Source organism: Canis aureus, chromosome 11 (assembly GCF_053574225.1).
Source record: "Canis aureus isolate CA01 chromosome 11, VMU_Caureus_v.1.0, whole genome shotgun sequence".
NCBI classification, from domain to species: Eukaryota; Metazoa; Chordata; class Mammalia; order Carnivora; family Canidae; genus Canis; species Canis aureus.
In genome coordinates, this window is record NC_135621.1 from 54250099 (window position 1) to 54273920 (window position 23822).

General features: G+C 38.4%; 1 long non-coding RNA gene across 1 annotated transcript in view; it reads right to left on the reverse strand.

Annotated features, from left to right (window-relative positions):
- LOC144323076 (uncharacterized) overlaps nucleotides 1-22425 on the reverse strand; it is a 33171-nt gene extending 10746 nt beyond the window's left edge. Inside the window, exons 1-2 of the long non-coding RNA XR_013388618.1 lie at nucleotides 22122-22425; nucleotides 2242-2312 (exon numbers count right to left, since the gene is read on the reverse strand). This is a non-coding gene — a long non-coding RNA (uncharacterized LOC144323076). The remainder of the gene's footprint in view (nucleotides 1-2241; nucleotides 2313-22121) is intronic.
- Nucleotides 22426-23822: the final 1397 nt, after the last annotated feature.

Below are 23822 nucleotides of genomic sequence, written 5' to 3' on the forward strand. Positions count from 1 at the left end.
TTAAGAACCAGGAAATGGATTATTAAAAGACTTTGAACAACTACACCTTTAAGTTCATTTTGGAGGTCCACTCCCACTTAAAGCACTTCCAGTCATTTTGATCTTGATGTTCTCCAGAAATAGGATGCTTACCCACAGAGCAGCATAGCTATAAGCTTTCACTGAGGACAAACCACTAAGTACACAGATTTTCATTAGGTTATTTCCATGGTAAAAAGTAATCCTTCTCAAAGTTTAGGAAATTTTTTTTTCCCCTGTTATTCCTTTTGGTTTTGGAGGAAAATATATTGGTCTTTTCAATGGGTTTGGTCTCTTGCTATCCCTTAAAAAGAGTGGGTCCGATAGGTTTCCCCCTCACTACTTCCATGATTGTAGAAATAGTTTATGTGCTTTGCATAAAATTTAAAACATAGAAAAATTAAGTACACATATTAGAATTAACTTACTTCACATTTATTGATGTTCCTGGGATCAAGAACAGAATCCCACATTTTTGATGAACTGCATATATAAGGTCTTCTCCTGCTTTCTAGATGTTAACCTGGTATTTATTAATATGCTGCATAAATCATCTTATTTGTCTCAATTCATTACCAGCTATTACTTCAGGCCCCTGGTTAATTTTTATATTATCTAGAGCCCCTCACTAGCCTTTTTATTCATTTGTTTACATTATTTTCTTTTTTCCAACTCTCAACCCTGTTTCTATCACAACAGTTTATCTTTCAGTTTATCTCTAAATTCCATGTACTCATTTGCATGTGTACAAAAAATACAGCATTGATTTATGTTTAGTTTACTTTTTGTATTTACTTACGGTATATCTATCTCATCCTGTTTCTTACTCTCTTGCACGTAACAGTATCTTTTGGGGACCTTTCCATTTTGGTACAAATAGATCTAGTAAATATTTTTCCTACATCAGTAAGAAAAAATCCATCTTAGGTATCTATCTCATTTTACTTCCCCCCTTCCCTGGAATGACTTCCAGGTTGGCTTCAACTTTGGTGATAAATGTAGGTTTCCTTATACACCTCTGTGAGGTTTTTCCTGAAGCACTAATACCCAAGAGTGGAATTGCAGGATTCCAGGGACTATACATAGTTTCACTAAGTACTGCCAAATAAGTACTCTCCAAAGCAACTATACCAATTATATTCATATCAGCTCTGACAGCATGTTAATATTAGTAATTATTTATAACGGCATTGCAATCACATATTACTTTCATTATTTAAATGGAAAGACATTCATTTTGATAGCAAAGCTTTGGAAGTTTTTTATATGAATTTGGGCCTGAATATAAAAAGAATTCTTGGCTTTTATTTTCCTCATTCACCATCTGTAGACCAGACTTCCCTTTTTTGCTAGACTCCATCCTTAATAGTTAAGTTCCAACTCCTGTTAATTTCTGCCTTTTAAGTTTATGAAATGCACTTTCTTTGTGGTTAATTATTAAGGTAGAGTTACTATTTTGATTATGGTCATTAGCATAAATATATATATATATGCTATGCTAAATTCCCCACTGGGTAAGATTGAGGGAAATACAGTCATGTGTATGAGTTTCTTGGTGGCTTTAATCATGACAGAAGCCTTTGCTTTACAGGAACTAAGTATCTATCTTTGCAATTTATGACTATGAGCCAATCCTACGAAGGATCCCAATTTTTCCTTCTTCAGAAATTAACATTAACATTGTTAAAAATCTAAGATTTCTAGTTTGTTAAGATACCATTTATCCCCAAATGCTTGTATTCTCTGGGCAATTGTTTTACCTTTTTAGAAGCATGTGTATCAAAATTGCCATTCTGAGAAAATGTACTTCCATTTGAGGTTAAAAATAGTCATTTTGCATGACAGTATCAAACACTATCCCTTTAATTTTAATTAATAATTTGGGGTTAAGATTCTATAATCCCTAATTTAAATACTAAAGTGAGAGCTGAAAAAAATGAGCCAAACTTAAAAGTGAATAAAAAGCCAATTTGGAGACTCAAATACTGTTCAACTAATTCCTTCGAGGGGTAGCTTTTTACTCCAAAATTACCACCACATATTAGGTAATAAAAGTCTTTAAGAATGATTACAAACTCAGTCATTTCAATTCATTTATGATACAGTTCTTGACATTAGCACAATTTGTTACAAGATTTGAGATAAAAGCATTACTAAGTTTTAATTAATATCAAAAATATTAGAAATTTTAGGCATCTAAAAACCCTCATGCTATCATTTTACCTGGGCTCAGAGTGAGGGGATGGTCAGGATGCTTTAGAAGAGAAGAAAGTAACAGGAGAATCTACAATGCCCTACAGAGAACAGGTAATAAAAAAATGTTAGTTCAATCAGTAGAAGGCCTCTATAGCTCATTTAAATATATGGGCGTCAGCGGGGAGGAATTGTTTATTATAATGGAACAAGGTTATGGCCAGCATTTACAGTGTTAATGTAAGGATGAGAGGGGAGTTTTGGGTCTTGTTTATTCTTTTAAGGCTGCACTCTCAGTATACAAAAATTCATCCCTCGGGAGAAGGATACAAGGTATTTGTGGCTTTCTGGAGTCTAGACAAAAAATTTTTCCAAGAGAAGAAAGTGGTTGTATCTTGCGATAATTTAAAACCTCTAATTTGTAACTCTTGGTGTCAGAGATGCAAAGGCAAGAAATTAGTATAACATCTTTCAAACACATGGCAAAAACAAATACAAATGCACACAGGGGGCCATTCCCACACTACAAGCCAACTAAGATGTATTCAGGGAGGAGCCTGGAGGAAAACAAATTGCAACAGAGCATTACAAAGAATAAACAGAAGCAGCTGACCAAAAAACCTAAAAAAAGGAAAATTAATACACTAACAAATTTGAGTTAGAGAGCAACTACTTTTAAAAGGTTATTAAATAAGTGGTTTTTAAGTGATTTGCCCTGAAAGAGGGGTTGAAATGAGGCAAATTTGAAAATTAAAGGTAACCTGTAAAAACACATGAGAGAGCAACTGAAGTTTAAAATGCATTGGAGGAAATCAGTAACAGATTAACGCAACAGATGAAGAGCTAGTTTGTAAACCAGAGCAAGATTTGAAAAAAGACAAACAGAATAGAGCAAAAAAGAGGAAGACATTTTAAAATGTTTAAGAGAAATATTAATAAATGGATGTTGAGATGGAAGAAACAGAATGAGAAAATAGTCTGAGATTTTCCAGAGAAAAAGAAAAACAGAAGGAGGCAAAAACAATATGTGAATGATTAATAATAATCGCAACAAAATGCCTACTACTCCAAGTGCTCAGAAAAAGCTAATTCCCTATCTCTCTTCCCCATATTTTCTTGCTTTAGTCATTGAAAACATTTAGTCATTGAAAACAAACTAAATTAAAATTAAAGATTTTTATACCTGTGTCCATTGACTGGTTTCATAGCTTATGCCCATGATTTTATATGTTATTTGGTCATTTTTATAAGGATGCTACCAAACCGCTTTATTACTTCCATTTATTCAAAGAGGAGATTAAAATTCAGAAGATAAATATTGCTATGAAATCACATGACTGGGATTCAAATGTAATACACTTAACCCCAAAGAATTTTTACTTCTCACTTGCAATTTTTTATTAATTACCATATTAAATGACAAGTTTACTTCATCAAGTAATGCTCATGGAGTAAGGATTTTTATATAATATAATGCAAAACTCTAGTGGAAGTAGAAATATGGAATAAAAAAGCATGGGCATGTATAGTACATGTTGAGTTTTAAAATCCTTTAAGGTTACTGTACAATTGTTAATTGGAAAAATTAATTTTCTGGCTATTTTATAAGAAACAATTCATCCTGAACCAATTTTTTTCCTTTTCTTTATTTCAGAGTTCTAATGCTCTATAAACAGAGTTTCTAATGGATTTGCTGGCAGCCCCTTAAGCCACTCAGTGAATGCTATAATAGACAATTGGTATTTTGGCTTGCTTTAATCACTTATGAAAATTTCTGCTGTGTTTGCCCAGTGTTGCAATATCTGCTTCCCAACTCAAAACAAAAAGCTTACAGGCAAACTTCTATATGCTGAGCCCTCTAGCTCTGCTGTGTGTCCTTTCCATTCATTCATCTATGCCCTCACCACTACACAACCATGTGTAAAGCATTCTATTTATTCCTGAGGATTTAGAATGGATACAAAAAAACAACAACAACAACAACAAAAAAAACAGGTTTTGACTTCATGGAGCTTACCATTGGAGGAGGGGAGGGGGGACACAAATAATGAAATGAGAAAACTGTAAATTTTGATTAAGTGCTAGGAAAAAATAAAGTGCTGAGTTTATTTAGGGTTGACCTATTTTTTGTTAAAATATTTAAGAGGTCTTCTTAAATACAAATCCTAAATACATGAAGCCCATATCTCCTAATTCTTTCCATATCAGCAGATATTACTGTGCTAACCCTGATGATGTCTTAACTCATTATAAAAGATGGAAAAAGCTTCATCACATGGCTATCAAATGCTTCTAAGCAGCATTAAATATCGCTATATCAGAATCAAGCAATTTGGCAGTAGTCAACACATCTAGGTTTAATTTTCTCTCTCTTCCCTTGCTCTGTTTATCATCCTTACCATTCCCTTATTGTACTTCCTCCCAAATTATTTTTGTTCTACTCCTCCACTAACTCTCTTACTCTGTTATCTTTTGGGACCCACCTCATTGCTGAGTATAGATGACAAATGCTCCTTCCTGTCTCCAGGTCTTGGTCATACTTTCCCTCCCACCTCCAAGGCTCCTCTCCATTCAGCCAGTCCTATTTTTCAGAGGTATATTTAATCCAGCAAAACATGGAAAAGCAGAACTCACAATTCATCCATCCATCCATGCATTCCTTTATTCGATCTACCTTTTAAGACCAAGCAATGTGCTAAATTCTAAGAAAATGACTACAAAGAAAGTGAAAGTAGTATACTATGAAAATAATCTGTAAGAGTTAATGAGAAACATTCAAAAAAGTACTCAGTGAATTCAAAACAAGAACAAATTCTACAGGTCTCAAGTGACTTCTAGAAAAAAGTTAGTATTTACAAACACTTGTAAAAACATTACACATATTCCTAAGAAATATGATGTACTTAATAAAATCATTGTAAAGCATATACACAGGTAGTAATAAAAATATGGCACTTCCTATGTACTCAAACATAGTTACATTTTTACCTCAAAGCAATAAAATTTTATCAATTTAATACCTGTCCATTGTTCATAAAATATATTTTGTTAAAACTAGTATTGCTTTAAAAAATGAAATCTGTTAACCTGATAGAAAACATATCACATTTGTGTTAAATGTTTTCTGATTATTTCTTTCAACAGTGTGCACATGTGTATACCCGGTTGCAATGTAAAATTATTTTGTGTGTGTGGGGGGCATTATCTGAGTTTAAAGCGACCATATTAAAGGCTACTTATGAAGTCAACCTAATTGAGGTTAGATGAACTTTACACAGCAGTAACTGATGAGTCTGCCAATTAACCCTTGTGCATATTAGCTTTTTGATTTATATAAATGATTCTAGACCCTATTCTATGCCCAGTTTAAGAACTATTAACACACAGTTTCTTAACTCGGATTAAGAGAATATTATCTGCTGACTTCAAGTTTCACTTTAAGAATGGTTGGTTGTTGCTGGTGCATTGTAGGAAGATTGTACAAAAGGTCCTCGACTAGAAACTTTGTGTTTGCTAGTTAATTAGCTAGAAGTAAATTTTAGTTTTTCCATAAAGGCAGGACATCCCTCTTTCTGCCATATATGTAGTGCCAATATTATCTTTATAATCTAGGTCATTTAGTTTAGAGCTCAATTCAAAGTTTATGTACAAATATCTAAGCCAGTAAGGTTTCATTGTACATACATGGAGACAATGTTCAATACCCAACACAAAAATCATGTGGCTGCGTGATACAGAATTCCCATAATATAGAAGACACAGCAGGCAAGTGATAAATGTTGATTTTTGACCGATAAGTCAGACAGCAAAGACACCTATACATTCCATTTCATTTTCATATTTACATCATTCCCACCAGTGAGATTGTCTCTGGTATCATTATGCATCCAAAACACCAATGCCATCTGTGGACTAGCAGAATAGGTTTCAAATTTTTAACTGGTTTAATACCCAAAGTTATATAAAACTGCACTTCAGTACTCTGACAAAATACTGCCCTAAAACTAAAAACAAATAATATGTAATCAAGATGTTCAACAAGTTTCACAAATAACCTCCCTGACTAGGATCCTTTTAAGCCAGATGATTAACTTTCTCTAACACCCAGAGAAAATGTTGAGTACGAGTGGCAAAATGTCCTCTATGCTTTTCCGTGGTCAAGAAACCATTTCCTCTGCTACTCTATTATATGAAATTAAAAGAAATGGATATAAAAACCCTAATTGGAGAGGAATATGACTGACCCACTTTATGTAGAAGCTGCTTACCATGCAGCTTTAGAGCAGACTGGAATAGACATAATATTGAATAGTTAATCATGAGGAATATTTTATGTTAAGGATAAAGGCAGAACTTCTTTATTTCCTGGGGGGGTGAGGGGACATGCAAAAATGCCATTTTCTGACATAGAACATTTTATTTAGGCAAAAATTTATGTTTCTTATTTGCTGCAGAGTAATCCTTTTTAGTTTATGAGCTATTCTTAAAAGACTTTTTAATAGTGCAATTTCACAGATGTTAATTGAACTTACAGTGATCGTTATGCAATGTATTCAAATATCTAATCATTGCGTTGTACATCTGAAATTAACATGTTAGGTCCATTACACCTCAATAAATTTTTTAAATTGTAATTTTGAGTCTCTTAAAATGACAGGGATTTGATAAAAGGATAAAAAGGGTTAAGAACATTAAAGTTTTGAGAGATGGCAGGGATGAGCAATAAGACCGGTTTCATCATACAACTGTATTTCACGAACGTGAACTTCTGTATTGGGTCCATATGGCATGCTTGTGGAGCAGGTGAAGTTGAGAATCAGAAAGGAATATCCCAATGAAAGTAGCTGCTTTTAAATCTTGCCTGGTTCATGTTGTTCTCTGCTTCCTATTCTATCATCTGCAATCAGAATTTTAAAAGGTATGAAAAATTAAGGGTAGGGAAGGCCAAGGTCAAAGACTATTAGGCACAACACTGCAATCTGCATCTGTCTTATATAGGGGACGTTTCCTGGGTTACTCTTCTGGTTAAGAAGAAAGGGCCTACAGGCTACTTTGGTCATGACAATATCTGGCCTTAAATGACCTCCTTTCTAGATTTTAAGGAGTGACAAGTTACTTTCCTTAGCATGATTTTTACACGTGTGCTGGGGTAAGAAATGAAGCCCAGCCTCCCTAACTGAAGAAAAGCACCATTTGGAATATAAACATAATGCTAAGAAAGATCAAAGGCTGTCAGTGGTCTTGCTCTGGCTGTGTGCCACACTCTCAGTGGCATTCAGAGGTAGTTGTAGGCAGACAGAATGTGCTCTCTCAGAATCTGGATTTGTGGCCAGTTATCGCCATTCCAGCAAAGACTCTGCCATTCTATCTTTCTTGAAATACTGCTGACAGCTTTGATAAAGTCTTTTCACTTGAGACTAAGCTTTATGCCCAAGAGGGAAACAATTACTAGTAGGATATGGTCACGTGGGTGCTAATAATTATATGCAAACTACCTAGAAGAATAGCCTATATTCTTTAAAAGGCTGGTCTCTGAGATCAGTTATTTTGAAATCAAAGTTCTTTCATTATTTTTAAATTCCACATGAAAGACAAAGGGGCAGAAGTGTATTTGGGGAATATATAGTATTCTAAAACTTCCCTCCAAATCGTTGCATTGTTATTTTAATGTATGTACAAAGCCTTTGCAAGCTTCGCAATAACTTTCATCCTGTAGCCTCCATGATGAAGAAAAGCCACGGAGAATCTATTTAATACCTTGTGAGATGATGTAATTGTTCCCACCTCACACTTAAGAGGATGAGGATCAGAGAGTGGAGGTAACTCGCTTAAGGACCCAGGGGTAGTAAGTGACTGTGCTAAGGGTGGGTTCCTAGAGCATGGATCCTGACACAGAATGCTCTGCTTACCAATCATTACACCTTTAACAAATCACTTTTTTCTAAATATCAGGTTTCTTTCTCAGAAAATGAAGATATGAGAATTAATGTGGCTCCAGCCACAAACTTGGAATAGAAACTCTTTGCCTATATTCATTTTTAAAACAGCTAACAAAATATTGATTTTAACAGACAATATTGACAGCACTGAAGAATAGCAGAATATGTCAACCCTAAATATGCAACTTTGGCACAAGGATTATTTTGAACTAAAGGCAATTAACAAAACATCAGGTACAAGAAGCATTCTCTGGGATGCCTGGATGGCTCAGTCAGTTAAGTGGCTGCCTTCAGCCCAGGTCAAGATCCTGGGGGTTCTGAGATTGAGCCCCACCTCCATGCTCAGTGGGGAGTCTGCTTCTCTCCCCACTCCCCATGCTCTTCCTCTAATAAATTAAATCTTAAAAAAAAGGGGGCTCTCTGATCATCCCCTTTTCCTCCCTGAAAACAGGAAGAGCTAAAACCTTCATATAAATGTCCTTTCTAAAAGGGGAAGAAAGTAACACTTACAATCAAGAACAGGAAGTTGAAGCTGAGAAAATTCTATACAAATAACCTTGTTAAAATAAGTCTTTTTCTTTATCCTGGCCATTTATTTTTGGTTATTTTTCCACTATTGCCCCTCTGTTCAACCTCTAGTAGTATTTGGATTCTGCTGTTTCATTGGGTCTTCATTTCTTTTAAGGATTCCTATGCATGTACAACTTAGACTAAATAAGCGTGCATTTCCCCTGTTAACTTCTTTGTCAATTTAATACTCAGTCCCAGCCAAAACTCTTAAGAGGGTAGGGGTAAAATTTTGCCTTTGCTACAACATCTATCTATTTTGTAGCATACCATGCTGTTGCACATGGTTTGGGAAACACTGCATGCTTCCCTGAGAGCTGTGGTTTTCTGTACAGGTGTCATCTTGTCAACATGTGAACCCTTCAAAGACAGGTAGGAGATGTTACTTTGCTATCATTTGGCCTTCAAAAAAGTGCACATGGAATAGTATAATGCTTTTTGGTTAAATGGATGAAACTAAAAGGTAGAGTAACAGACAACAGGCTTTATAAATCCTAGAGAAACTTCACATTCCCTATTATAGTTCTGCAAATAGCCATCATTTATCTCCTCCATTGTGGTGTGTGCTTATTCAGTACTTCAAGCAGTGACCTTTTCCATGATGCAAAATAGGAAGATTAAAGACTTGAAAATATTATGTAACTCATTACTTTTAAGTTATTTTAGTGTGTCTGTAATAATTTACATCTTGATTATGTGCTTTTTTACATTTCTAAATACTCAAATATACATATTCTTCAATTTACCCTTAAAATAATCCCAGAAAGTAGGGCAAGTATTTTTTTTTTTTTAACTCTAACTCATAAATGAAAAGGTTGGTACTTCTGCCAAGATTTACAGTTAGTGGTAAATCTGAAATTGTAATAAAGTCTTTTGAATTCTGGGATGTAGGTTTTTACAGTAATCTATACTTTTGTATGGCCTCCAGCTTGAATGGAAGAAGATTTTAACAGGTGTGCTGTGTGTGTCTGTGTAAATGGAAGGACTGTAGAAACATAGAAGGGCAAGAGATTCACTGATAAATCAGAAGGTTAGAGGAGCAATAGTCCTCTCTCCTAACAGCAGGGAAATTTCTGGCTCATCTTCCCCCACAGAAAGGAAGTCACAAGAACTTTAAGAGATGCCACTGCCAGCTTTATGGAGCATGTAAAGAAAAAGACCTTTGTTCTACCTAAACTCAGCACAACAGTTTAGGCCAGCTTCTCTGCTCAACCCGAATTTCACCATCCTTGGCTTTCTCATCATAGGAACTTCAGGAAAAGCTAGCACATCAACCACATGGTGAAGGCCTACTTCTTTTCTTAGGCCCACCCCAGCTGTTCTAGGATAAATTAAGCCCATAGATGTCTTGGTCTCTTCAGGGGCAAGTCAGACAGCGATATTATTTAAGAACAGATCAGCAGGGAACGTAATAATGGAACTGTCCCAGGGTTTTCTTTTTCTAATTATCACCAATTCTTTTTTTTTTTTTTTTTTTTTACTTAGCCTAAAGAAAGTGATGAGAGGAGAAGGCAGTAAAGTACATTAAAGGTTGAGGTAGCTGAAAGAAGATTCTGTTGGAGAAAAATCACCTTGCTCCTGCCATTTACCTGTAGGAAAGAATAGAGAGAGAGAGGGAAAGAGAGAGAGAGAGAGAGAGAGAGAGAGAGATGAATCAACTATTGATTCATAAAAAAAAAAATTACTATGCCTTTAAGGAGTTTTCAGTCCTTTAGTAGACAAATTAACTGAAAATGACAGAAAAAGAAACTAAAGTTTCTAGGGTACATTATTTCAGTACCCGAAAGGAAAAATATTTTAATTACGTTATTTCAAGAACTGTAACAGAGAAGTGAGAAGGTAGTTAAGAAAAGACATTTTTTTAACTTTCAAACACATATGGAGTCATGATGCCTTATTTGATAGAGGTGTATTCCTTACATTCAATAGAGATTTAAAAAAAAAAAAAAAAAACTCTTGGTCATTAACAGAAGAATGCTATTTAGAAACTAAGTTTCCTCAGAATCAATAAATTCATTTGTATCACATTTTAAGAGTAACTTTAAAAGTGTAAACAATTTACTTAGAAATGCAATAATGGTTCATATAATCATTTTTAGAGTTACTTCTGCATTGAACACTGTGTGCGTAACAAGGAGTCACATATAAGACAAGATTGGAGGAGAGGAGACCAAGTAATTGTTAATGCCTAGGATTTCTAAAGCTGTATTATGGAACATCTTGCTATTGCTTTTAGAAGAGAAGAAATAAAGCACTCTACAGTCTTGGTGAATACTCAGAGCCCATTGAACTTTGAACTTATGGAACATACACTTCCTAACTAGTATAGCCTCCCCACATTCTCCCTATCCTATCCCTTCTTTCAAGATCAAGCTCAGACTCTACCAATCTTGTAGAGGTGTTTCTAGTTACTAAATCTCAACAGCTCTCTGCTCTCTGTCTTGACACTATCTGTTGAGATCATTCATTTGGTAGTTAACCGTATAATCATACTGTCCTTTGTTTGCCTGAAATGTTTTAAATCTTTAAATTTATGTTGATTTTTTCTTTTTCCCAAGGGACCATAAGTCCTTTGAATTTAGAGCTGATTTCTGATTATGATTTCTGATTACCTGTATTTGGTCTCAATTTTATTCCTATGAAGATTAGAATTTTGTTCAATTAACAGATTGATTTTTTTAAGACTATGAGAGACAGTGTATCAGCAATGTAGTAAGTTAATAAGAGCTCAGAAAGAGGAATCAATATGTACAAAAGTTTTGTGTGAAATCTTCAGGGAAAACTTAGGATGAGAACTAGATCTAGAAGGATGGAAAAGTTGGGGGGAGGGAAGAAATGCACATTAGATGAGGCATCTCAAATAACCTAACCTCCGTGTAATCCAAATGTAGGATGTACCTGAGACACTGTTGCCTAAGGAAATCACCTGTCTGCCTCCCAAGGTGACCCCATGAATAATCATTAGATCATTCAATATGACATTGAAGAGGAGATTTGGGGATCCAATACTTTGCAAGTGAAATCATGAATACTATCATGAGCTCTGACCTTAAGGTAAATTGGGCTATAAAATTGAACTAAGACTCACCAGTGTGCTATACTGCTTCTAATCCCTAGTCTAGGGGGAGGAGAGAAGATGGTGGAAGAGTAGGGTCCTCAAGTCACCTGTCTCCACCGAATTACCTAGATAACCTTTATCTTGAAAAATCTACTAACTCGGCCTGAGATTTAAAGAGAGAACAGCTGGAATGCTACAGTGAGAAGAGTTCACGCTTCTATCAAGGTACGAAGACGGGGGGGAAAAAGAAATAAAGAAACAAAGGCCTCCAAGGGGGAGGGACCCCGCGAGGAGCCGGGCTGAGGCCGGGACGAGTGTCCCCAGGACAGGAGAGCCCCGTCCCGGAGACGCAGGAGCTGCACGGACCTTCCCGGGCGGAAAGGGGCTCGCAGGGAGGTGGAGCAGGACCCAGGAGAGGGGGAAAGCCCTCGGGCTCCCTGGGACAGTAACAGGCACCTGCTCCCCGGGAGAGTGCGCCGAGCTCCCTAAGGGCTGCAGCGCGCACGGCGGGACCCGGAGCAGCTCGGAGGGGCTCGGGGGCGGCTCCGCGGAGGGGGCTGCGGGGCGGGAGCGAATCCAACAGCGCAGATCCGGAGCACAGGGCGCCGGGACACAGCCCAGGATCCCGCCTCCCCCGGGACAGGCAGAGGCCGGGAGGGCCCAGGACAGCGAGGACGCTCCTGCCCCGAGCTGAGCAGATCAGCGGCCCCGCCCGGAGCCTCCAGGCCCTGCAGACGGAGAGCTGCGGAGTTACTGCAGGGGCTGACTCCAGGGCTGCAGAGCTGGCCCCGCCACTAGGGCTGTTCCTCCTGCGGCCTCACGGGGTAAACAACCCCCACTGAGCCCTGCACCAGGCGGGGGGCAGAGCAGCTCCCCCAACTGCTAACACCTGAAAAATCAGCACAACAGGCCCCTCCCCCAGAAGACCAGCTAGACGGACAACTTCCAGGAGAAGCCAAGGGACTACAGTATACAGAATCAGAGGATACTCCTTTTTTTTCTTTTTTTAATTTTTTAATTTAATTATGATAGTCACACAGGGAGAGAGAGAGAGAGAGGCAGAGACACAGGCAGAGGGAGAAGCAGACTCCATGCACCGGGAGGCTGATGTGGGATTTGATCCCAGGTCTCCAGGATCGCGCCCGGGGCCAAAGGCAGGCGCCAAACCGCGGCACCACCCAGGGATCCCCTCCCCCATGTTTTTGTTTTTTTTTGTTTTTTTTTTTTGTTTGTTTGTTTTGCTTTTTGATTTCTGTTTGCTTCCCCACCCCCATTTCCTTTCTTTTCTTTCTTTTTATTTTTTTTCTTCCTTTTTTTTCTTTTTCTCTTTGCTTTCCTTCTTTCTCTCTTCTCTTTCTCCTTTTCCCAATACAACTTATTTTTGGCCACTCTGCACTGAGCAAAATGACTAGAAGGAAAACCTCCCCTCAAAAGAAAGAAACAGTCCTCACTCCCACAGAGTTACAAAATTTGGATTACAATTCAATGTCAGAAAGCCAATTCAGAAGCACTATTATACAGCTACTGGTGGCTCTAGAAAAAAGCATAAAGGACTCAAGAGACTTCATGACTGCAGAATTTAGATCTAATCAAGCAGAAATTAAAAATTGGGATCCCTGGGTGGCGCAGGGGTTTGGCGCCTGCCTTTGGCCCAGGGCGTGATCCTGGAGACCCCGGATCGAATCCCACGTCAGGCTCCTGGTGCATGGAGCCTGCTTCTTCCTCTATGTCTCAGCCTCTCTCTATCATAAATAAAAATTAAAAAAATTAAAAATCAATTGAATGAGATGCAATCCAAACTAGAAGTCCTAACAATGAGGGTTAACGAGGTGGAAGAATGAGTGAGTGACATAGAAGACAAGTTGATGGCAAAGAGGGAAACTGAGGAAAAAAGAGACAAACAATTAGAAGACCATGAGAATAGATTAAGGGAAATAAATGACAGCCTGAGGAAGAAAAATCTACATTTAATTGGGGTTCCCAAGGGCACCAAAAGGGACAGAGGTCCAGAATATGTATTTGAACAAATCATAGCTGAAAACTTTCCTAATCTGGGAAAGGAAACAGGCATTCAGATCCAGGAAATAGAGAGATCCCCCCCTAAAAATCAATAAAAAACATTCAACACCTCGACATTTAATAGTGAAGCTTGCAAATTCCAAAGATAAAGAGAAGATCCTTAAAGCAGCAAGACACAAGAAATCCCTGACTTTTTATGGGGAGGAGTATTAGGGTGACAGCAGACCGGTCCACAGAGACCTGGCAGGCCAGAAAGGGCTGGCAGGATATATTCAGGGTCCTAAAGGAGAAGAACATGCAACCAAGAATACTTTATCCAGCAAGGCTCTCATTCAAAATGGAAGGAGAGACAAAGAGCTTCCAAGACAGGCAGCAACTGAAAGAATATGTGACCTCCAAACCAGCTCTGCAAGAAATTTTAAGGGGGACTCTTAAAATTCCCCTTTAAGAAGAAGTTCAGTGGAACAATCCACAAAAACAAGGACTGAATAGATATCATGGTGACACTAAACTCATATCTCTCAATAGTAACTCTGAATGTGAACGGGCTTAATGACCCCATCAAAAGGCACAGGGTTTCAGACTGGATAAAAAAGCAGGACCCATCTATTTGCTGTCTACAAGAGACTCATTTTAGACAGAAGGACACCTACAGCCTGAAAATAAAAGGTTGGAGAACCATTTACCATTCGAATGGTCCTCAAAAGAAAGCAGGGGTAGCCATCCTTATATCAGATAAACTAAAATTTACCCCGAAGACTGTAGTGAGAGATGAAGAGGGACACTATATCATACTTAAAGGATCTATTCAACAAGAGGACTTAACAATCCTCAATATATATGCCCCGAATGTGGGAGCTGCCAAATATATCAATTAATAACCAAAATGAAGAAATACTTAGATAATAATACACTTATACTTGGTGACTTCAATCTAGCTCTTTCTACCCTCGATAGGTCTTCTAAGCACAACATCTCCAAAGAAACGAGAGCTTTAAATGATACACTGGACCAGATGGATTTCACAGTTATCTACAGAACTTTACATCCAAACTCAACTGAATACACATTCTTCTCAAGTGCACATGGAACTTTCTCTAGAATAGACCACATACTGGGTCACAAATCGGGTCTGAACCAATACCAAAAGATTGGGATCGTCCCCTGCATATTCTCAGACCATAATGCCTTGAAATTAGAACTAAATCACAACAAGAAGTTTGGAAGGACCTCAAACACGTGGAGGTTAAGGACCATCCTGCTAAAAGATGAAGGGGTCAACCAGGAAATTAAGGAAGAATTTAAAAGATTCACGGAAACTAATGAGAATGAAGATACAACCGTTCAAAATCTTTGGGATGCAGCAAAAGCAGTCCTAAGGGGGAAATACATCGCAATACAAGCATCCATTCAAAAACTGGAAAGAACTCCAATACAAAAGCTAACCTTACACATAAAGGAGCTAGAGAAAAAACAGCAAATAGATCCTACACCCAGCAGAAGAAGAGAGTTAATAAAGATTCGAGCAGAACTCAATGAAATCGAGACCAGAAGAACTGTGGAACAGATAAACAAAACCAGGAGTTGGTTCTTTAAAAGAATTAATAGGATAGATTAACCATTAGCCAGCCTTATTAAAAAGAAGAGAGAGAAGACTCAAATTAATAAAATCATGAATGAGAAAGGAGAGATCACTACCAACACCAAGGAAATACAAATGATTTTAAAAACATTATGAACAGCTATATACCAATAAATTGGGCAATCTAGAAGAAATGAACGCATTTCTGGAAAGCCACAAATTACCAAAACTGGATAAGGAAGAAATAGAAAACCAGAACAGACCAATAACCAGGGAGGAAATCTGAAGCGGTCATCAAAAACCTCCCAAGACACAAAAATCCAGGGCCAGATGGCTTCCCAGGGGAATTCTATCAAACGTTTAAAGAAGAAACCATACCTATTCTCCTAAAGCTGTTTGGAAAGATAGAAAGAGATGGAGTACTTCCAAATTCGTTCTATGAGGCCAGCATCACCTTAATTCCAAAACCAGACAAAGACCCCACCAAAAAGGAGAATTACAGACCAATATCCCTGATGAACATGGATGCAAAAATTCTCAACAAGATACTAGCCAATAGGATACAACAATACATTAAGAAAATTATTCACCATGACCAAGTAGGATTTATTCCCAGGACACAAGGCTGGTTCAACACTCGCAAAAACAATCAATGTGATTCATCATATCAGCAAGAGAAAAACCAAGAACCATGTGATCCTCTCATTGGATGCAGAGAAAGCATTTGAAAAATACAGCATCCATTCCTGATCAAAACTCTTCAGAGTGTAGGGATAGAGGGAACATTCCTCGACATCTTAAAAGCCATCTATGAAACGCCCACAGCAAATATAATTCTCAATGGGGATGCACTGGGAGCCTTTCCTCTAAGATCAGGAACAAGACAGGGATGTCCACTCTCACCACTGCTATTCAACATAGAAGTCCTAGCCTCAGCAATCAGACAACAAAAAGACATTAAAGGCATTCAAATTGGCAAAGTAGTCAAACTCTCCCTCTTCGTCGATGACATGATACTGTACCTAGGAAACCCAAAAGACTCCACCCCAAGATTGCTAGAACTCAGCAATTTGGCAGTGTGGCAGGATACAAAAATCAATGCCCTGAAGTCAGTGGCATTTCTATACACTAACAATGAGACTGAAGAAAGAGAAATTAAGGATTCAATACCATTTACAATTGCACCCAAAAGCATAAGATACCTAGGAATAAACCTAACCAAAGAGGTAAAGGATCTATATCCTAAAAAACTATAGAACACTTCTGAAAGAAATTGAGGAAGACACAGAGAGATGGAAAAATATTCCATGCTCATGGATTGGCAGAATATTGTAAAAATATCAATGTTACCCAGGGCAATTTACACATTTAATGCAATCCCTATCAAAATACCATGGACTTTCTTCAGAGAGTTAGAACAAATTATCTTAAGATTTGTGTGGAATCAGATTAGACCCCGAATAGCCAGGGGAATTTTAAAAAACAAAACCATAGCTGGGGGCATCACAATGCCAGATTTCAGGTTGTACTACAAAGCTGTGGTCATCAAGATGGTGTGGTACTGGCACAAATACAGACACATAGATCAATGGAACAGAATAGAGAACCCAGAAGTGGACCCTCAACTTTATGGTCAATATTCGATAAAAGAGGAAAGACTATCCATTGGAAGAAAGACAGTCTCTTCAAGAAATGATGCTGGGAAAATTGGACATCCACATGCAGAAGAATGAAACTAGACCACTCTCTTTCACCATACACAAAGATAAACTCAAAATGGATGAAAGATCTAAATGTGAGACAAGATTCCATCAAAATCCTAGAGGAGAACACAGGTAACACCCTTTTTGAACTCGGCCACAGTAACTTCTTGCAAGATACATCCACGAAGGCAAAAGAAAAGCAAAAATGAACTATTGGGACTTCATCAAGATAAGAAGCTTTTGCACAGCAAAGGATACAGTCAACAAAACTCAAAGACAACCTACAGAATGGGAGAAGATATTTGCAAATGACATATCAGATAAAGGGCTAGTTTCCAAGATCTATAAAGAACTTATTAAACTCAACACCAAAGAAACAAACAATCCAATCATGAAATGGGCAAAAGACATGAAGAGAAATCTCACAGAGGAAGACCTAGACATGGCCAACACGCACACGAGAAAATGTTCTGCATCACTTGCCATCAGGGAAATAAACAAATCAAAACCACAATGAGATACTACCTCACACCAGTGAGAATGGGGAAAATTAACAAGGCAGGAAACCACAAATGTTGGAGAGGATGTGGAGAAAGGGGAACCCTCTTGCACTGTTGGTGGGAATGTGAACTGGTGCAGCCACTCTGGAAAACTGTGTGGAGGTGCCTCAAAGAGTTAAAAATAGACCTGCCCTACGACCCAGCAATTGCACTGCTGGGGATTTACCCCAAAGATGCAGATGCAGTGAAATGCTGGGACACCTGCACCCCGATGTTTCTAGCAGCAATGTCCACAATAGCCGAACTGTGGAAGGAGCCTCGGTGTCCATCAAAAGATGAATGGATAAAGAAGATGTGGTTTATGTATACAATGGAATATTCCTCCGCCATTAGAAATGACAATTACCCACCATTTGCTTCAACATGGATGGTCCTGGAGGGTATTGTGCTGAGTGAAGTAAGTCAATCAGAAGGACAAACATTATATGGTCTCATTCACTTGGGGAATATAAATAATTGTGAAAGCGAAGGGAAGGGAAGGGAGATGAAATGGGTAGGAAATATCAGAGAGGGTGACAGAACATGAAGACTCCTAACTCTGGGAAACGAACTAGGGGTGGTGGAAGGGAAGGAGGGTGGGGGGTGGGGGTGGATGGGTGACGGGCCCTGAGGGGGGCACTTGATGGGATGAGCACTGGGTGTTATTCTGTATGTTGGTAAATTGAACACCAATAAAAAATAAATTATTAAAGAAGAAATCCCTAGTCCAGAATCATCCTATGGAGAAGATTTGGTTCCTTATTTACAATCTTTATTTTTGAGTCCTATTTAATGATGTAATATGTTATTATAAAATTCATTTGGATCCTACCAAAAAATGCATGGCATCCTCAGCTATAATTTGACAATCTTGCTAGATTTATTTTTCTACAATTTTTGCTCTAGGATATACTTCCCTTCATCTGTCCAATGCAGGATTTTCACAATTACAAAGGCTACTATGGTCAAATAGTCCTGAAATTCTCCCAAACAACCTAAGCCCAAGGCCCATTAGGAATAAGTCCATGTGTCTACCCTCTCAAAAGTTTTAACATTTATAGAACATTCTACCCTTGAGGACTCAACTCCAGTGTTACAAGAGTTCCCTGAACGCTGTTTTGCCTTAGTTAACAAATATCATCTGGAGGTATTAAAGAAACTTTTCAATACAAATACAGTCTACAGTTTCCAGTCTGGCATGCACATAGGTTAGAATGGCAATTTCTAAGCTCACAACAAATAAAAATCTAGAAAACCTTAGGAATTAACCCTTCATAGGTCAGAGAAGTGAGATCATAGTGCAAACCATTGACACAAAAATTTAAAAATTGTGATTCGTGATTCTCTGGTAGCTACAGAGAATAACAATTTACTGGAGCAGAAACCAAGGAACAGACACCTCCAGGAACCAGTGCTGGGATAGGAAAACCTAAACTGTAATTAAGGAATTTCCAGAAGCTTCCTGTGGACAAATTTCATCATTAAAAACCCTAGGGGCACCTAGTGATGGGTATGAAGGGCCCACACTTTTGTAAGTTACTTCCAGCAGCTCTATCAGGCCCTCACAGTGCATATTGGAGAAAAATGCCCTCCCACTTCCAGCAGAGAGAAAGATAACTTCTTTGAAATACACCAGAATGTGATACTCTTCATGAAGCTTGCCTTCAGGAGAAAATTGTTTACCAGAACCTAATCTTCTTCCATTTGTTCAGAACCTCAGCTAAGTCGGGTAAGGAAAATACTCAACTCCAGCCCCCTTTAGCCATTTGGTTCTACCTAAGGGGGAGAGAAGCAAGCACCGATGAAGTTTAGAGCTCAGCAGCATAGGCTTACCAAAACAAACAAACAAACAACAACAACAAAAAAAAAACAAAACTGAGACCTAATCATAGAACTGTAAAACATTCTTCTTTTCCCGCATTTTACCACTACATGTCTTAAAGCCTATTTAGGTCAGTTCCTTTTACCCAGTCCATCTTGCCTATCTTTCAACAACAAATAAAGGGCATACTAAAATGAAGAAAACTCAGTTTGAAGAGACTGGAAACATATGACCATTAGAGTCCCGTAATGGCAAGTGAGGGAGTGCTGACAACACTGACTTCATCTTTGGCCCTCTGTCTTGTTCATGTCTACATAAGGACTTCCTTCTAGGCTATGTGTTCCAGGTACCTAGGACATTAATGCATGCTCTGACCAGAATTCAGGGAGGCAGGTTCTGATCTTCCCTAAAGGTATTTAGAAAACTCCTAGACCTAACATAATTTCTTCCCCTCCCTTTCGCTGGTGGACAGATGGCACCAAAAGATCTGTTAAAGGTTAAACCTTTTGACCTCACCACAATGACCTCTGCACATCCCCTCACTCTATAAAATCTCTCCAGACTTTGTGGAGAATACCCATGCAGCCCCTGAATCATCATAAACCCAATCCCCACCACCCCCACTCCCAACCCCATCAGTCAGTTACTGTGACTAAAACTTTGTTAACTGTGTGGAGTCCCTTGCTTCATTTTATGGTCTCTAAGTGCCTTCTCAGTTCCAGGGATACTTTACTGTCCCTCCTCTGCCTTTGAACAGCAGGAATATTGGAATTACCCAATCAGAAATATTTTTAAATGATTAATATTATTAGTATTTCAATGAAACAAATAGATAACATACAAGAATAATGTAAGAGAGATGGAAATTCTAAGAAATAAAAACAAAGAATAGCAATCAAAGTCATTAAACAGAAATAAAGAACACCTTTGAGGGACTCATTAGTAGACTGACCATGGCTAGGGTAAGAATCTCTGAGATTGAAAATACAAACTTCCCAAACTGGGAAAGCCAAGAGTAAAAGATCTAAAAATCTAAAAAAAAAAAAAAAAAAAAAAGTACAGAATTTCCACAACTATAAAAGGTGTGACATATGCACAATGGCAATTATCAGAAAAAGGAAAAGCAAAAATATTTGAAAGGCAATGCTGAAAGAGCATTTCCCCTCAAATTTTGTCAGACACAAAACCATTAATCCGGTAATCTCAGAGAACTTCAACAGGATACATTCCAAGTAATTACACCTAGCCATGTCATATTTAAACTTTATCAACTCAAATATGAAAGAAAATTGAGAAAAGCCAGATGTAAGAAGTCTTACATAAAGAATAACAAAGGAGTTAAATCTGCCTTCTCATAAGAAGGAAGTGGAGTAAGACATTAAAATGTAAAGAGAGGGGAGAGACACCACCATAAAATTGTGAATCTTATGAAATTGTCCTTTAAACTGAAGGAGAAATGGGCTTTCTCAGATAGACAGAAGTTAAAGGAATTTATTTCCAGAAGACCTGCCTTGCAAGTCATGTTCAAGAAAGTTCTTTGGAGAGTAGGAAAATCATATAGTTCAGAAAATTGGACTTCTATGAAGAAAGGCAGAACACTAGAGTATGAGTGAGAGCAAATATAATTAGTTTTCTTAACTGAATCTAAGTGGGTTTGAAATTCTAATATATTTGATTATGTAATTGTGTGTATGAAGTAGATGTATACACATCCTAGTTATATCTGCCTATGTATAAATGAAATGAAAGCAATGATATGCGAGGTGGAAGGGAAGAATTGTGGTTCTCCCCCGCCCCCGCCAGAAGGTGAAAAAAAATAGTGGGACAAAATAGTATTATTTCACAGTGGACTTATTAGGTTAACTCCAAAGTATAATGGCAAATTCTAGGACAACCACTAAAGTTAAAAAGAGGAAGTGTAACTGATATGCTAAGGAGAGAAAATAGGATCATATAAAATGTTCAATTAAAAAAAAAATCACAGAAGGCAGAGAAAACAAGCTGAGAACTGGCACAACAGACTTTCCAGTTAATTATAGGGAGTAAGCCACATTGAAAAGGGTAGAAAGGGTGAGAGGTGGTCAGGGATCAAACTCCTAGGCAGACCAAACACAAACAGGAGGGACACATGCATGGAGAAGGAGAGGAGCATACCCCATACCAGGCACAGCTGGCATGGGCAACCTTCACTGGGAAGACAAGTCCCCACAACATTTGGCTTTGAAAAACAGCAAGGCTTAATTCCAGATACTTTAAGCAGGCTATGGGGCAGCCCCGGTGGCTCAGAGGTTTAGCGCCCCCTTCAGCCCAGCGTGTGATCCTGGAGTCCTGGGATTGAGACCCACCTTGGGCTCCCTGCGTGGAGCCTGCTTCTCCTTCTACCTGTGTCTCTGCCTCTCTCTGCCTCTCATGAATAAATAAAATCTTTAAAAAAAAAAAAAAAGAAATCAGCAGGCTTAACTCTGGGAGAGCCAATGAGTGATAGGAAACGGAGTCCCTGACCTTCAGGAGCCAACATAACCACCAACCCCAGGTGACAGAACACAGAAGCAGCAGTTTGAAAAGCCCCGGATGTAAATGGGAAGGACATTTATTTACTAATCTCAAAACTTGCCTGCAAGGGCAGGTATCTTAAGGAAATGTTTCTAAGAAAAGAGTTGGCAAGAATACTCTCCACCTACCTCGCTAACAAGGAGTTCTCTGTCCCTCCAATCGCCTTTGGAACCATTATATCCAAGCTTGGGCCAGTATCCCTCCAAAGTAGCTCCAGCTGAGACACACTTTGCAAGTATATCTGACAGGGAACAGCACCAATCCAAAGTAACTCCTGCCCTGAGGAGAAGGGAAGATAAACACACACACACCACTGCAATTGCAGCCCAAGAAGATGGACTGAGGGCAGGCATGTGGTTTCACTGCAGGCCCTGCTCACCATTGAAAACCTTTCAATGGACAACCCAGGGAGAGTTCCCTGCAGCCCCAGCAGATGGGCTGAAGAGAGCCATCTGGTCTGACTGCTGACACCACCCAGTTACAAGCACACTGGGCCCCAGAATGGCTCCCTAACAGCACAGAAATCAAACTGTGCCTAGTGTGCTCACAAAGCAGGCCACTGCAACCAACTGGACTAAAAGTAAATGGGGCTCAGCCAACATAGCAGGGCATACATAACCTATACGGGAGACCCCCTGAAGTACCTGGTTCTAGTCAACAGAGGATATTGTGCTACAAGACACCACAGGAACTCTTATTCATAAGGTCACTACTTTTAAGAAGATATAGCTGGCTTTCCAGATAGAGTTGGGCAAAATGAGGAAACAGAGGATTATGTCCCAAATGAAAGGACAAAACTAAAGCAAAAGAGCTGAATGAAATGGAAATAAGCAATATGCCACATAAATTCAAAGTAACAGTTATAAAGATACTCACAGGATTTGAGAATAAAGTGTAAAATCTCAGTGAGATATTCAACAAAGAAACATTTTAAAAATTCAGATGTAGAACTCTAATTGAGAGAGGAAAGATAAAGAGGAGATAGACTAGATCATGAGCTCAAAGACAGTAATAGAAAGCAAACAAGCTGAAAAGCTTATTTAAAATAAATTAAAAATGGGAATAGGTTAAAGGAAGTCCATGATACTAAGCATAGTAACATTTATATTATAGGGATCCCAGAATGAGGAGACGAGTGTGAGAAGGGGGAAGACCATACATTTGAAGAAATTATCATTGAAACCTGCCCTAATCTGGGGAAGAAACTAGGTATATAGATAAAAATAGAAAGCTCCCAATTAAAAAAAAAAACACCCTACAGAGGTCCACCAAGACACAGGAAAATTAAATGGCAAAAAGTATTGATAAAAAGAATTTAAAATCAATTAGAAAGAAGAAAATAACCTCAAGGCATTGCCTTTTGAGTAACTATCAACTGATTTTTCAGTAGAAACTTTGAATAGAGGGACACCTGGGTGGCTGAGAGGTTGGGCATCTGCCTTCGGCTCAGGGCATGATCCCAGAGTCCCAGGCTCCAGTCCCACATCAGGCTCCCTGCATGGAGCCAGCTTCTCCCTCTGCCTGTGTCTCTCCTATGTTCCTCATGAGTAAATAAATAAAATCTTAAAAAACAAACAAACAAAAAAAAACTTTGAATAGATTATTAACCACCTTGTGGTCTGCAGTGTTGGAAGAATAAGACCTCCAACCAATTATATTCTACCCAGCAAGATCACCATTCAGAAAAGAGAGTGTTTCCCAGACAGATAAAAGTTAAAGGAGTCATCACCACTAAACCAGCCTCATAAAATTAAAAGGAAGTAAATCTTTCACTATTTGCAGATGACATGACTACATATAGAAAACTCTAAAGGCACCAAAAAGCTAGA